Raw genomic sequence first — 16,413 nt, forward strand, 5'->3', positions numbered from 1 at the left:
TTATTTACTTAAGTAAGTAATAAACTGTAAAAAAATAAAATATCAATTAACGAAATTAGTGGAATTAGAACGAATATTTTATGATATTGAAGTGGATAAAGTTAAACAAGCTTTTTGAATATAAAACCATGTGTTCATTTAGAATGTATGGGACGAAGTTTGTAATTACTCTAGAACGGCTACGGATCTGGATCTAATTTGGAGGAGAGATTGATTAGAGAAGAGTGCATATGCTTATTTACTTTTTATTTTAGTTCCACGCAAACGAAGTAGCGAGCCTCTACTAGTTTAACATAATATTTAACAATGAGTTTCTTTCATATTCTTCATTGCGAGTAATATTATTCCGTTTTAATGTTAGATTCACGTTGTTATTTGCCGATTAATTACCACAATACGGATAATATTGCAAGAAGTAATTTGAATATTAAGTATTTATATTGATAATATTGCTGTGTTCATAACTATGATTATTTTACTTGATTACATATGAAATGTTACGGTTCCATTGCCGTAAAACTTGTTCAAAATCACAATATTTTCGATGTCAACGATACTTTTTAGTGGTAATGGAAACCCAACGTTTTAAGACATCTGACTATCAAGTAAATTGTATTTTTTCTTAGCTCTATATAAAATCTGGGTCATATACTGAGGTCATTGCACGTTATACGATATCTTTACCGCGTTTTCATAATGCACATCGGAATGTTATACTCTTCAATAGATTTTTTTCCTAGAATGTAATGCGTCATCAAAAATCCAGCGAAATGAGCTATTCACATAAAACAGGGTATCCTGTGTGATTCACCACTCACCAGTACTTCTAAATATGGGGGCGTAAAGGACTTAGGTATTTGACTACGTCGAGGGTTTTTTATAGCCATTATCCTTGGTTTCGACTTTCAAAACATTTAAATCTCTGTCATTGTCTTTGTGTTTTTATGCATGTGTTTCAACAGTGGAAACTCACCGTATGTAGTTGTGACAAAAACATTTGTGACTTATTCGGTCTGGCTCTATATTTCATTAAAAAACACATCATACTTACTGCTTTTAGTTTGGTAGTTTTTCTACTAAATTTTTACGCTGCAAAAAAAAAGAAGTCTACGTTTTTAAAACCTACATAATGAAAGATATTATTTAAAACATGTTAATTTTATAACTTAAATGCTATAAATTATGGATAGAAAAAAATATATACAAAAATAATTTTAATTACACTTACTGTTAATTAGCTTTAACGTTTTAGATAGCCTAAAATTTTTTCGTAAAGTTAAAGGATTTTCCATTATCCATACCCATAATTATCGGATTCATCTATCCATATTCAAATTATAAATAATTCATTATTATCAACTATAACTACTGTGAAGGTTGTTGGATCTACGTCTTTTGTAATAAGGGTAATCCATTTGTCAGTAAAATAATTTTGTAAAAGAAGTTGTCGCCCTCGACTCTGTTAGCGCGGAATTAAAAAAAAAAAACTTAATTAGTAGCCTATGTGTTCTTCCGGACGATGTTCTACATCTACGCCAAATTGCATAGAGATAGAGCCGTTCTGGAGTTACCATCAAACAAACATCCATCCATCCATCCATCTGAACATTCGTATTTATAATATTAGTAAGATATTCTAAAAAATGCCATTGAAATAATTCGTAAAAGTTTAGATGGATCGATGGATTATTTTAGAAGGTATCTCCGAAATGGCTCCACGGAACTTGATGAAATTTGGCAAATGTACAACAGAGTCTTGAAGAACACGTAGGCTACTTATTTTTTTTTTTTAATCCCGGACGCATTAGCGGGTGACAGTGGCCCTTTATAAAACTGTATTAATTTTTTCCTTTTATTTTAATAGCAAATTAATAAGATGAATTAAAAATCACATCATTACCGACCTTCATGATTATACCCGACCTTCTTGGAAAGATTTAATGATTCAAAATTACTAGTTTTATATCACCTTGGTATAAATAAAATTAAAACGTTAGCAAAACTCTATCACTTTATCTATTATTTAATAAAAAGGTTGTTTAATTTTTATAATTTTATAAAGAACGAATTTCAAGACGAGGACCGACGTCCTTCATTATGCAATTCTGTGATGGAAGCTTATACATATGTGGTTTTGAGGCTTATAAAAATATCTTACTAACATTATAAATGAGAATGTTTATATGGATGGATGCTTGTTACAAAGTATCTGCAGAAAGGCTCAACAAGGAAGAACACCTAGGCTACTAAGATATTTTTTAATTTCGCGCAAACGAAGTCGGTGGCGACAATTGGCATTTAATAGACATACGCTGAAAGTTTTTTTCATGTTACATCGCTACAATTTAACGCCGATGCTTCGATCTAAATCGATTTGCTGCCAGTGTGGTTTATGTATCGTAAAATAATCCAGTTATCTTATCTATGGATTTACAGTTTAACATAACCTGTTTTGTAACAATCGTATACCTATACATACGTCAATCTTAAATTACTTTTGTTTGTTAATAAGTAAGTCGCTGGACTAAATTTAAAAAATTAGATTAATACTTTTGTAGGATTATTTATGTTTATTATTTTTGATACATTTTAAATACAATTTTTATTGCTTTTTATTTATTCAGCATTTATGAGTGGTGCCCTTTTAATGGTTTATTTATTTTTACTATGATTTCTAGAATAACCTTTGTAAAAAATGCTGCTAAAGCAAGGAGTCGCGTAACGCAAAAAAATACTTAGAAAATATCGTGAAACGATTTATATACATTACTAGCTGTCGCCCTCGACTCTGTCCGCGCGCAGTTAAAAAATAAAAAAATAAAAAAAATGGGGGGGGGGTTATGAAAAATAGATGTTGGCCGATTCTCAGACCTACTCAATATGCTCACAAAATTTCATGAGAATCGGTCAAGCCATTTCGGAGGAGTACGGGAACGAAAACTGAATTTTACCTATATATAATAGATTTTAATTACTAATTTTACTTTTATATATTAATAACAACCAGTTCAAAAGATCACAGACCAGCCAAAAACCCTTACCTATTAACAATAGGTTCGTTGTTAATACATCCTTTTTCCCACAGTCACGTAATCCAATAGGGTTCCGGCGCGTGGGACCGGATTCGTATTGCCCACAATTGGGACAAAAAATAAGGATTCCGTACAAGTGTCCTTTTGTAAAAAAATGTCGGATTTACCATTAGTTTCTGTAAACAAAATCTCTGTATCATCATCATCCCTGTCATGTGTGACAAAACTGAAATAGCATTATGTTTAAAACGGGGACATTGATCTCGGAAGCCCACTATTAAATGTACACATGGTCTATGATATTAACGACTTTCAGAGGACTTTCAGACGTCTTTGAATTGAAATATTAACTGTGGAACTAAGCAAGAAACCTCCAGTAGCGCGAGCCATTGAGCGATCACGACGGACAACCTCCATAAGGAAGGAAAAAATCGTGGTTTCTTGAACTCTCGCTTATCCAGGTTCGATTGTAGATACTAGCCGTCGTTAGCTTCATCTGTGAAGAGTTTATTGAAATTAAACGGAGTCAGTATTATGCGTATTCCAGACTATAATCTATCTCTGTTCTATTTCATCCAGATTTATTGACATAGTAAGGACGTAGTAAAACATCGATGCAAGCTTTAGCATTTATAATATTAGTAAGAAGTAACATTGCATCGGTTGCAACTTTAAAGTTAATTTCTCAAAACATTTATACCTTTTTAAAGATAACTTTCTCACTACACATTTTGTATATGTTTGTAAAGGCTACTTGTGATAATAATTTAAGTCTGTATAAAGAGGGTCGGCTCATGTTATGATAACACAGACTGTATCTTACAGTAACCATTTACAAACGAAACATGTTTTCGAATCGTTAATAGATTGATCGAGACGAAAAATATAAACATTTACGCATAATACATAGAAAGCAAAGTAAATAAATATCATAGTACATACTTTTTCTGGTAATTAGAGATGCATTTTATGTAATTTAATTAACCTATTTTCTCAGTTATTTATATCTCTTTCTTGAGATTCATTTACATACTTCGTTATGCCCACAGGTGGGCTTCGTACAAGTGGACATAATATATTATATACACCTGGAGTTAAAAATAGGTACATGGATAACAGTTACCTAGTGCTACTGTGTAGATATTATAATGCTCTTGTCATCACAGCGTTTTAAATCAAACTACTTCTTAATGACCGTTTGTTTGTACATGACTGGCAGTGGAAAGGAGACGGTGTTGACTTAATAAAATACAAATTAACAAATTAATAGCCTAATAGGAGAAATTTAGTTAATCTAATTTAAATATTCTTGCCCTCTTTATACCATGTAGAAAATAACTTCTATTTCTCTAAACAATGTAATTGTTAACTTCATCCACACATAACAGATTTTTTTCCCACTTAATATGGAGACGAAAGGATGCGTGTAACCACGTCCTTATTGGTAGCGTATACAATTAATAATTTCACGTGATACTTGGTTTAGTTACCTTAAAGGTATGAAATTACTCCTCCAATTCAAACAGTTATTATAAGGGCCACCCTAAGGATCGATTTCTTATACGAAATGTACACTTAATAATTCTGAGAGTGACAAATAGGCAACGTCTGTTATTTTCATCATTATGGGCGCGGTGTTAGCGTTTTCAATAACAATTAGGTAGAAAAACCGGGACCTAATTTTGAAATGCTGGAATACATAATGTAAGAGTAATGAACGTATAATCATACATTCGTTGTATTGTAGCTTAATTATTTAATTGTAATTAATCTCTTTTTATATTACCAAAAATATACATAAATTCAACAATTTTAAAAATAATGTAATTTAATCGATTAAAAATCCTACTAACAACTGACGCAACCACTAATTAGTAGTTCCGGTTTTAACACTTCCAATGCTCTGAGCGAGATTTCTACGGCGTTTCATTTTAACCATGACTTGAAAGGAGAGTTTAATAGGGTTACGTGAGACTGTGTAATTCGCAGACCTGTGGCGCCCCTTCTGTTCTGCGCTCCTTACAATAAATAACTAATATAAAAAAAACTGTTTTTACTAGCATCTTTATAACCTATAAGTATTGTTATTTCGGCAATACATAAACCTCAAGGTTTCCAAAGTCCCTATAAAAATAAAGAGAAAAAAAAACCTCAAGGTCGTAACTTTCACATTTTCTCTGTATTGCCACCTCCAACAATTGCGTGAAGGTTGCCTAATTTCCGCAATCTTGTACAATTTTACAATAGAAACGTAACACGTAAAAACATTCAAGGCGTATACTTTTTTTGTAACAATCGAATATTGATATTATTTTACCGAAGTTAATTCAACCGGTAAGGGTATTGCCGCGTCCCCAATTCAATAATAAACGTGTTAAGTGCTGGCAAAATACTTAAGCTGTCTTTAATTCTTATCATTTATCTTAAAGCTTGTTTATTGATACAATGATAAATTCAAATGGCATCATAAACAACCTTTTTTATTTAGTATATAATTTTAAAGGGGCTCTGTCGCAGTGCCATTATACCGCCCCATAAGTTTCCTAAATAAATATACTGTTTGCCCGTTTCTGGCCACTTCTTTACCACGATTCTTACCACGATTAGATTAGGCTGTTTGAGCTCCTCATATTTTGGCACATTTGCATGCGCCATGATCACGGGTTGACTGAAATATATCTACTAATCTAAATAAAATACTTCTAAACAAATCTTCATAAGTCACAAGTCTTCTTTATAAGTCTCTATGATGATTCCAATTATTTAAGTTACTTCTAAGTTTAAGTTACTCCTTAAACAAATGTCGACCAACTTGAAAACCGTCTTGGCCTCGTCCATAGTCGGGTAAGCCAAGATTGTAGTCTAACCGACATTAAACAAACGCCTTAAAATAATTAAGCTTAAAACATTTGCTCCGATCACACTCTAATAAATAAAAAACAATCTAACTCTATGTCTGTGTGATATCTGCATTTGAGACACGCATGTAACCTTGTCACATCTTTCTAATATTATAAATGCAAACGTTTGGATGGATGGATGTTTGTTTGAAGGTATCTCCAGAACGGCTCAAGGGATCTCGATATAGATGTAGATATAGTCAGGATGTACACAAAGGCTACTCATTACATTTTTTTAATTCTGCGCGGACAGAGCCACGGGCGACAACTAGTCAGTCATACACACCAAAATCTACTGAATTAATAAAATTCATTCGAAAGAACTCTGATCAAAATCCAGTTAAAAACTTTCGTGGTAATCGTGGTATAATTTAAGTTGTTAAGTGTATACCAACGTTGAGTAAGAAAATATTTTAACGACATCTGGTTGGATATGTGACCACCTGTTGTTTCAATACTGGTTTAAAGGTACTGGCAATTTAGTACAGAAATTGTTTTTATATACTACTCTATATGGAGTCCTGTCATCCATTCTGGTACAAACGCGGACTTGCGGACAGAGACATATATATTTTTTGTGTTATAACTAACGTAAAATCACATATTTGTCAAATTCAATATAAATTTTGCTTAAAAATGACGAGTAAATGATATTAATGTTGAAGCCTTGTCCCTTGATAATGACATATTAACTTAATTAAATATGCAATCAGTGCGTGCCGTATTACAAAATGGATTCTTTTTCATTGATGCAAGTATTTTGCATAAAAATATGAACAATATTTATTATATTCTTTTCCATATTTTTTTTTTTTACAAAAAGAATTAAAAACAAAACGTGATATTTAAACAATAACCTCTACGTTATTCTGCTTTTAGAATAATTTAGTGCAAAATTTTGTTCATTTTGCATTAATTTTTCTCTAGCCATATATTACTTTACCAATAAAAGGGAACCTAATAATTGCTACATATAAAATTAATAATTTTCTCAAAACTTAATGTATTTAAAGGTATTTCAAATAAACAATACATACCTATATACATATGTGATCCAATTTATAAAGGCGTATACATTTTAGATCTGTGTTACATATTACAACAAGATTGCAACAACCAAACGTACCAAAAAAGCATATTCCAAGACTACCATACATCCATCCATGTTTAGTAACCTAATTAAAAAACATACTATAATTTCAATAAAGAACTTACAACGAGCCACGTATTAAAAAGTAGTATTTCAAATAAGTCAAGTTTAAAAACTAAGACAATGAATCCTTATAAAGTTTCTTTTACATCTTGGTTTTATTATAGTGGTATTGGTTATATAAGGACTGGCATGTAACACGCATTGATCTGGATGTAATTAGCAACATCCTGTAGATATGCACAGGTGTTCTAAGAGAATTGTCTCTTGGACCAAGTTTTTTTTCTTTTTAAGTACTTTATCGATTTTAATGATTATCTCGACTCTATTAAATGACAATTAAGATACAGGAATTTTATTCGGTTCGGTATATAGAAATCTGTGTTATAAAAAAACCTGTTTTTTATAATCGTGACGACACTGTATTTAAGTTTGATAGAATTTAGTGGACGTCTAACAAAAATGTAACGTAAATAATATTGATTTGATTTAAATCAAAGACGTCATAACAATGTATTTTGTTATTTATTACGATGTCGTCAGACTAAACTGTCAAGTTTCAAATGCCGTTATTATTTTGATCTTTTATATTATTTTTACTTTGTGAAAAACTTGTTTATAGACTTATAATGAAGTTTCTCATATCGAAATTGGTTTTCTAAATAGGACTTCGGATTCCATATTTGTTTTTAATGTCTCTGAAATAGGCTACGTTTTTAGAATTATGAACCATTAGCTGTCGCCCGCGACTCCGTCCGTGAGGACTTAAAAAAATACTTAATAAGTAGCGTATGTGTTCTTCCAGACTATATTTTGCATCTGTGGCAAATGTCATCAAGATCCGCTGAGGCGTTCCGGAGATAATTTCAAATTAACATCCATCCATAAATCCATCCAACAATCCATCCATATATATAAACATTCACATTTATAATATTAGTATGATTAATCTAAAAAAATGTTGAAAATCACCGATGTGTCTGAAACTAGACTCGAGTTACTCAATAATAATGTAGTTAGAGCAAAAGAATTTTTCAAATCGGTCCAACAGTTTCTTAGTTGAATCATTAGTTACAAAAATATAAATCCTTCCCCTTTATATTATTGTAGATAAACGAAACAATGACTTCCATATACAACAATGTGTACTCTTTAAGATATGCGGACGTAGTAAATGTTTCATATAAACAGATCCCCGACTGCGTGAATCATGTCGGGGAGTCGCTCCCGAAATATCCCGTCTACCAGTCTACTGTGTCCACACAGTGTATCGAATAGTTTTCGTACTACGTGTCTGGGGAGAATTCTGATGAATCACATCATATTTTTGTGAAATCTGTGACCTAATTTCGTATTTTCCTTAATTAACAATGTTTTATAGAATTATTCAATAACTTTCCTTGTAACATAAAATGGATTTGTATCGTGTTAGTAATATTACTATATTGTCCGTTTTTTTGCTTTTTTTGGACTTAACTCATCACCATCATCAGCTAAATATACGTCCCCACTGACCTCTGAGGGGCTCGGAGCCTACCCTAAGTTAGAGGTGACTAGGCCATAGTCAACTATGCTGGCCCAGTGCGGGTTGGTTGACTTCACACATATCTTTGAATTTCTTCCTCGTTATTACTTCTCTAAATCCTTATGTTCTCCTTCATCGTAAATGTATATATGTAAATCAAAAAACACATTGGTACATGGCGGGATTCGAACCCAAGATTACAAGCCAAGTACTTAAGGCTTGAGCCACCGACGTTCCGAATTTATTTAAATGTAATTTACTTGCAAACAAAACAGATTAAACTCGCAATCTAGAGTGAACTTCAAATGTAATCAATGGACAGTTTTTTAAAGTAGCTATAGTCTTAAAATGTCTTCCTGACTGAATAATCTTGCTTTCTTTGTTGTAAGTAGGTTAAGCATGCGACACATTCCCACGATAAGAATCCAATCTACATTATTCATCTCATGTTATCAGTGATAAGAGTTTCTTTAATATTGTCTCAGTTACTCCGCAATAATTTATGATGCATTGTACTCTTTATCTAGCTTATTCTGGTTTTAGGCTGGATTTGTTCCTAATATCTACATTAGATAAGGTAGTCTTAGTATTATTATTAGTTTTACTAAAAGACTTTTTGTGATGCTTATATTAATAATAAATTTAGTAAATAAAATACAAAAGAAGAGAGATAAATAAATGCTTATGTTCTTTATATTATATACGAATAAATGAGAAGAATTGAAAGACAGCATAACGAAAATGAATATCAGGAACAAATTTTTAGCTTGAATAATATTAATTCGGAGAGTCTATGATTAAAGAAAGAAGCTACGTTTGCGATGTAGAAACCATTTCAAAGGTATCTTCTACATAATCCAATGCAATCCACATATAAAAGCTTAGAAGCTGTACGTGTCAGTACTAAGTGAACGTTTTAAAGTTAAATGGTTTCTTCGCAAGGATATAAAAGAAAATGTTACTCGTTAAACTTTACATCCTAGATAATTTCTTTTGTATTTTTACTTTACTTAAAGTTAACTAGTGTTTGTTAACTAAATGATAATAATAGTAAGGTAAGGTAATCCAAGTAATGAAAATTTCTCCACCGACAAAAGGAAAATAGATCTTTAACAAACTCTAATTAAATTCAATTAAATTAAAATTAAATACATCTCAAACTACTTTAGAAATGAAGTAATTTCCTGTGGATAAACTAAACTTTAACTCAATCTTTTGCTCCAGACCAATTTTTATTTTATTTTACCAACTGATTTCAATAATAAGGTTGGTTTAATGGTTGTATGACGTAAGATGTTGCAGCACTACCAACACATGGCGACAAAAACTGAAAGATGTTGCGAGTACGGCCTCAGCCTCAGTGTAACGCTTACGTAAAATGTAAAGAACATATTACATTTTGAAATACATCCATAGCAGTTGGTTGCTGGAGGACATAATAATTTTACTGATTAGAAGAACAATATTATTTTTTACTATTCAGTGTTGCCTTGATCTGTAAGTAACAGTTATTTTGCCCGACTCTTTTTTTTAAACATGTAACAAATTGCGCAAAAATAACCAAATATCAATTTAAGCAAGCTTCAGTTTTTTTTTATTTAGTATAAAATCAATTACGAAGTTCAATACACACTAATATGTAATTATACTAGCAGTCGCCCGCGACTCCGTCCGCACGGAATTAAAAAAAACTTAGTAAGTAACTTATGTGTTCTTCCAGATTAAGGTCTACATCTCTGCCAAATTCCATCAAGATCCGTTGAGTCGTTTCGGAGATACCTTCAAACAAACATCCATCCATTCATCTAAACTTTCGCATTAAAATATTAAAGTAAGATGATAGACTAAATGTATATGAACACAATTATATATGTCATATATAGTCACAAAAAACTGCATAGCAAATAGTGTAAAGTAGGTCAGGAGGACGTCAAGTCTCGTGTGAATTTTATAGTTAGGGCCATGAGACTCCCTTCACTTTTAGCCTTCTACTTAGCTTAAAATCGCAAAAACTAACAATGACATCTACATTATGCTTCTTATTATGAAATACAAGGAGTTGTACTAGTAGAGAATGTAGCTATTTAAAAAAGATTTTGAATCGCTTATGTAAAGATAGCTAACATTTTTAAATTCACTTCGCTTAGTAATGAACTCATCAAATATCCGTGCATACTAACAACATTTTATGCCATGTTAACAACAATTACAAAAATGTGGTGAATCAAACTCAACCATCGAATAATTTAACAAACATCTAGTCATATTTTAGGCCTCTTTTTTATAGAAAAATATTAATAAATCAACAAACGAATCCAGGAAAAAACAAATGAACGCTGACCTGTTTGCTTACAGAAGATGAATTTATAAACATGACAGTCATTGTACGGAAGCAAAATGTACATCCGTTGATCACACGGATATGTTCATATTGTAAGCAAACATGTAGAGCAACAGTAGACACGGTTGTTCCACAATGAATCTGTAAAGTGAACGATAGTGTTACCGTAGCCGAAATAAAAGTATTGTTGAACGCCCACAATAGAGTATTACAAACCTTTTTTTTTATGAATGGCATTGTAAAACGTTTCTTTTTTTTTTTTCTTATTCAACAGTGTTGCTTAGTAGTCGTTTGTGATAAATTTTGTTGATCGGCCGTGATTTTAGTTGCTGTGAAATACAATCGATTAAAAACGTTGAAAGAGTTAAAAACAGCAGACAGTATATTTACTTATACTAATTTTGTATCAAGATGAATAAACGTTTATATTTAAACATGGTGTCAGCAAATGACGAGCAATGTTACTGTTGCTTCAGGGATTATCAAATTTTGAGACGTGAATCCAAAATGCTTTTGTTTGGACGTTTAGTAAGTACAATACAAATATAATAAACCTTAGCCTAAGAAATGAACTGTACGATTGATTTTAGTGTAGTTTTAATTTTTTTGCTGTCATCGTCTTGAAAACTCTCTTTGCCTCTGCTAATTTTTTGTTTACTTAAATTTAACCTCATTCCGTTGTAATTATTTCTCTTCAACAATCAACAGCTTCTTAATCGTACTATCCTTCATTAGGTTTTTATTCTATGGTTTTTTAGGTCTGCGTAATGTCTGTTTTAATAAAGTGTCGCATACTAGAGTACAATAATTTAACAGTGTTTGTAAATGCTATGAATACTAGTCATCATAAACAATTAAACATGTTGAATTTAAAAGGTCAAACTAGCAGTTATTATGTTCTGTGTGTACGGTATTTTTTAGATGTAGTTTAGAAACTCTTGGAATCAAGCCCAAACTTGTTTTAATATTCTGCTTTTTGGGAAAAAAAACTTCTTAATTACACTGTTTAAAATTTAATCTAAACTCATTTGCAAATAATATAGCACGTTACGTAATTTACAATTGTATCAGATGTATGAATCCTTATAACAAGAACTCTTGTGCAATTCAAGATAAACATTGCTTAGTTTTGCAATGAGTCAATGACTTTATTGTCAAGAGCTGATGAAATTTTCACTCAATTGGTCAACATTTACTTCTAAATATTGAAGGTATTTAACACATCAATTTCATTTGATGTCAAAAACTTATATGGGTAAAGGAGAAAAAGAAATGTGCAAGGAGAAAAAGAATGGATGCAAGGAACGGAGGATTATATGGCATACATCCGGACTTCTTGATGAATATCGTAGTATACGTCTAGTTGATGATGACAGGTTGGCAATGAGAATCATAATGGATCATAGAGTAACACAATAACCTATGAGAATATCGACGCTGGAAAGCATAAACGCAATAACCCCGAAAGTATGAACTTTACAAGATAGCCAAAAAATCATAACTCGTGAGCTGATACGCCTACAAGCATGCGGTATTTAGCAATGTTGTGTAGTTTGTGCTAACCTATAATAAAATCATTGTCGTTTGATAATGGTTGAAATTATTAACGTGTGAAAAACATATTCGCGATTTCAAGGGTTACCGCGTTTATGCTTTCCAGCGTCGATATATAAATTCGAGTGTAATTTAAATCACACATTTTGCAATTTTATTTAAATTCAAACTGCTACCAACTTATTGAATTATTGTTTTACATATGATTTGTAAAATATTTTTGACTTTTTAAAATTGAGATCTATATATATAAAAGAAAGTCGTGTTAGTTACACTATTTATAACTCAAGATCGGTCGAACTGATTTAGCTGAAAATTGATGAGGAGGTAGCTTAGAACTAGGAGACGGACATAGGAACTTTTTTTTATCTTGTGTGGATTTTTTTTATTCCGCGCGGACAGAGTCGCGGGTAAAAGCTAGTTTAATACAAACCAGTGAATCTAATATTATAGAATATAATATTTATTAAGGAATCGTGTATCCGTAATAAAGTCAAGCAGAATATTTTCTGTCACGCACAAACCGCGTGAACATTGTAAACCAGTAAATACTAAATCTATACTCATATTATTTAGTAAAGCCGTCATATAACTGCTCTGGCTGTTTTGATTTACAATTATCAAGATATGAATGAAGTTAGCGTACTGTAGAGAATTAAATTTGCTCTGATCGATTCTGATCTACAACATTATGGTTAATATTTAAACAAATATATATTCGTGGGTTTCTAAGATCAAAAGTGCCGTTTAAAACATATGACGATATATATATGAAGTGTCTTATACAAGAGATTTTGGTCTTAGAAACCAACGATCAGTAACTAATGAAGTTTGTACATAACACTTTCGATGCTGTATATTTTTTTAACTGTACAGTCGCACTTTAAATGTTTAGAAGTGTCATTTTAAATGTTAATCGCTTATTATCATAATTAAAATAATTCTTATCCAACCAAACATAGTCGTGATAAATCAAATAATAGTTTATCGTACGTTAAATTTTCAACTACAAGCTAAAAGTATTTTTGATGAAAAACTTTTCCCTAAACATCGTCCATTACGTAAAAAGTAAGTCATCGGAAATTCCGACAGGAAAGTGCTATCATTTGACGTTGATGATGCAAAAAAGAGGAATAACCGAGCGCAATGATAGGGCTCATTTAGATATAAACCGGAATCGTACGAACAACGCTCGGTAGTCGCTTCTGGAGATTACCTATCTACACAATCTTACTAATCTTACTAATATTATAAATGCGAATCTTTAGATGGATGGATGGATGTTTGTTAGAAGGTATCTCCAGAACGGTTACATGTATATCGCTGAAAATTGTCCTAGATATTTGGCATGACAAACATTTGAGAAATACATAAGTTTATAAACTTAAGGACTCCGTCCACGCGGAATTAATAAAAATACATCTATGCACAAATTTCAGCGAGATACTTGCAGCCATTCTAGAGATACCTTCTAACATCCATCCATTTATAATATTAGTACTAAACATTCGCATTTATAATATTAGTAAGTTTAGTAAGATTGTGTACATAGCTAATCTTATCAGACGTGATTATTTGACTATGGGCTTTACATTTACGACATCCAACATGCAGTTACAACATAGTTGAAACCATGTCGTAAAACTACAACGACCGACAATCGTACGATTTCAGATCCGATATTACGATTTTGGTTAAGACATATTTTATAACTTTTTTTTATTAAATTAAGAAGACATCGAAAAACTTTCAAGTGACAAAACGTAATTGGAACAAATTGGTTCAACTTACAATTAGTTTAATACAAAATAGTACCGTACTATTCATCATCATCAGCTCACTATACGTCCCCACCGAGAGGTTCGGAGCCTAATCTAAGTTAGGGGTGACTAGGCCATAGTCGACCACGCTGGACCAGTGCGGGTTGGTTGACTTCAGACATATCTTTGAATTTCTTCTCAGATATGTGCAGGTTGCATCACGATGTTTTCCTTCATCGTAAGAACGTTGGATAAATGTACATATGTAAATCGAAACTCGAAAAACACATTGGTACTTGTCGGGATTCGAACCCAGTACCTGCAGATTGCAAGTCAAGTGCTTAACACCTGAGCCACCGACGCTCCTGATACTATTAGAAGATAGTATTCACCGTGGGTGTTCATTTATAAGATAACCGTATAAAAATATACATATCTCTGTTTTTTCAAAAATAATGAGAGAGATGGCAATATGTTTTGTGTGTTTCTTTTTTTTGCAATCTCTATTTGCTGCGTCATTGCTTCTATAGAATACAATTCTAAATAATAAAACTAACGAGAAATACCATGAGACTTATTAAAAAACAAACAATGAATATTTGTCTTTGTCTACAGGGAAAATACTACGTCTTCGAGGAACACCTGAGTATTCATAACGTAATTTATGTAATATTACGCTGAATGTACTATCAGAGAATCTGGCGGTGTTCCATGTTGAAAGCGACAGTCGTTTAAACATTTCAAAACGTATAGGACCTTTTAAATATGTATGTACGATAAAGGGACGGTCATTGATATGCGACTAATAGCTTTTGATAATTATGACGTAGTTTGCGCTCATCGCTATTTAATTAGCAATTTTTTAAAAAGAGGCGGGGTTAGTCTGGTTACAAAGCAATTTTTTGTAAGTGGAACACCACGACGGATCCTGATTGTACGATCCTTGTAATTATTGTCTAAGTATATATATTTCTATTATACTAAAGCGCTAACGCTTAAAATACGTAGTTTTAAGTCTCATTTACCTTTGAAGGTTCTATGATGATTTTTAGATACAAAATAGAAGCGATCCAATCTTCTTTATTGATCAAAAGCACTCTAAGATGGTGAGGACGAACGTCTCATATGAAACAGAAAGTTAAAAAGTACAAAAATATCTCAGGTAAAAAGTGTATTGTTCTTACCATTATCCTTCTTTCGCAAAAAAATCATTAAGTATAACGAACTTCTAGAAACTCCAAGTTCATTCACTTTGAATTACTTGATCGTAATCCAATCTACGACATAGCAACAACCGAAATAAATTTAGTGATGGTAAAAAATTAAAAAAAAAAACCCTTTCAAACCGACCAAAACAGATTGAATACTGTCGACAGAAAAAACAGTACAATGGGTTTTTTACATTTGCTATTTCATTTTTTATTGCTTTCATAGTTAAAACAATTTAATCTGTGGTTACGTACTTCTTTTCCTATTAGTTACTATTGAGACTCAAATATAATTATTATCTCATTCAAGAAAACGAAGATCAATTATAATAACTACTATATATACCGACATCATTGATTCTCCTACTAATTCAAAAATAAAACAAACAATAATTAATAATAACACATACACGTACACACACACAAACGCAAGCACAAATACAAACACACACATACACACACGTGCGCGCTTGCGCACACACACAAGCAAATTGTATAGATAAGTACCTATTTAAGACATAGATTATGAGAAGGCACTACCTCCTGTAACACAGGTCCCCACCTACCACAGGAGGCAGAGTCCTATTGAATTGTAAAAAATTTTTTGTGGATCAATAAACTTATTATTATTATTATTGATTTTAAATGCACTATATCATAGTCACGTAGATGACAAAAAAAATTAACGAAATCATTCAGAAGCATTTACACATAATAATTGTAGAACGTCTACAAATAATTACTAGAAATAACTACGATAATTAAATTCTCTGTTATATTGAACAAAGCAATTTAAACAAATTAATAGCATTCGTCAGCGTTGGTGCAGGTAATCGAAAAACAAAAGCTGTTATCTTCTCTTTTATGTCAATTAATTCGTATTCAACGCTGCCAGTAACTGTCGAAAATCCAAAGAGAATTTAATGATACGATTTTAAACGAC

General features: G+C 31.8%; 2 protein-coding genes across 2 annotated transcripts in view; one reads left to right on the top strand and one right to left on the bottom strand.

The window, feature by feature from the left end:
- Positions 1-16,413, bottom strand: part of LOC106718962 (adenylate cyclase type 2) — a 121,341-nt gene that overhangs the window by 24,426 nt on the left and 80,502 nt on the right. The window lies entirely within an intron of this gene.
- LOC106718963 (probable E3 ubiquitin-protein ligase sinah) overlaps positions 1-16,413 on the top strand; it is a 44,336-nt gene that overhangs the window by 1,501 nt on the left and 26,422 nt on the right. The window lies entirely within an intron of this gene.

The sequence above is a fragment of the Papilio machaon genome, chromosome 12 (genome assembly GCF_912999745.1).
Source record: "Papilio machaon chromosome 12, ilPapMach1.1, whole genome shotgun sequence".
Taxonomy (NCBI): domain Eukaryota; kingdom Metazoa; phylum Arthropoda; class Insecta; order Lepidoptera; family Papilionidae; genus Papilio; species Papilio machaon.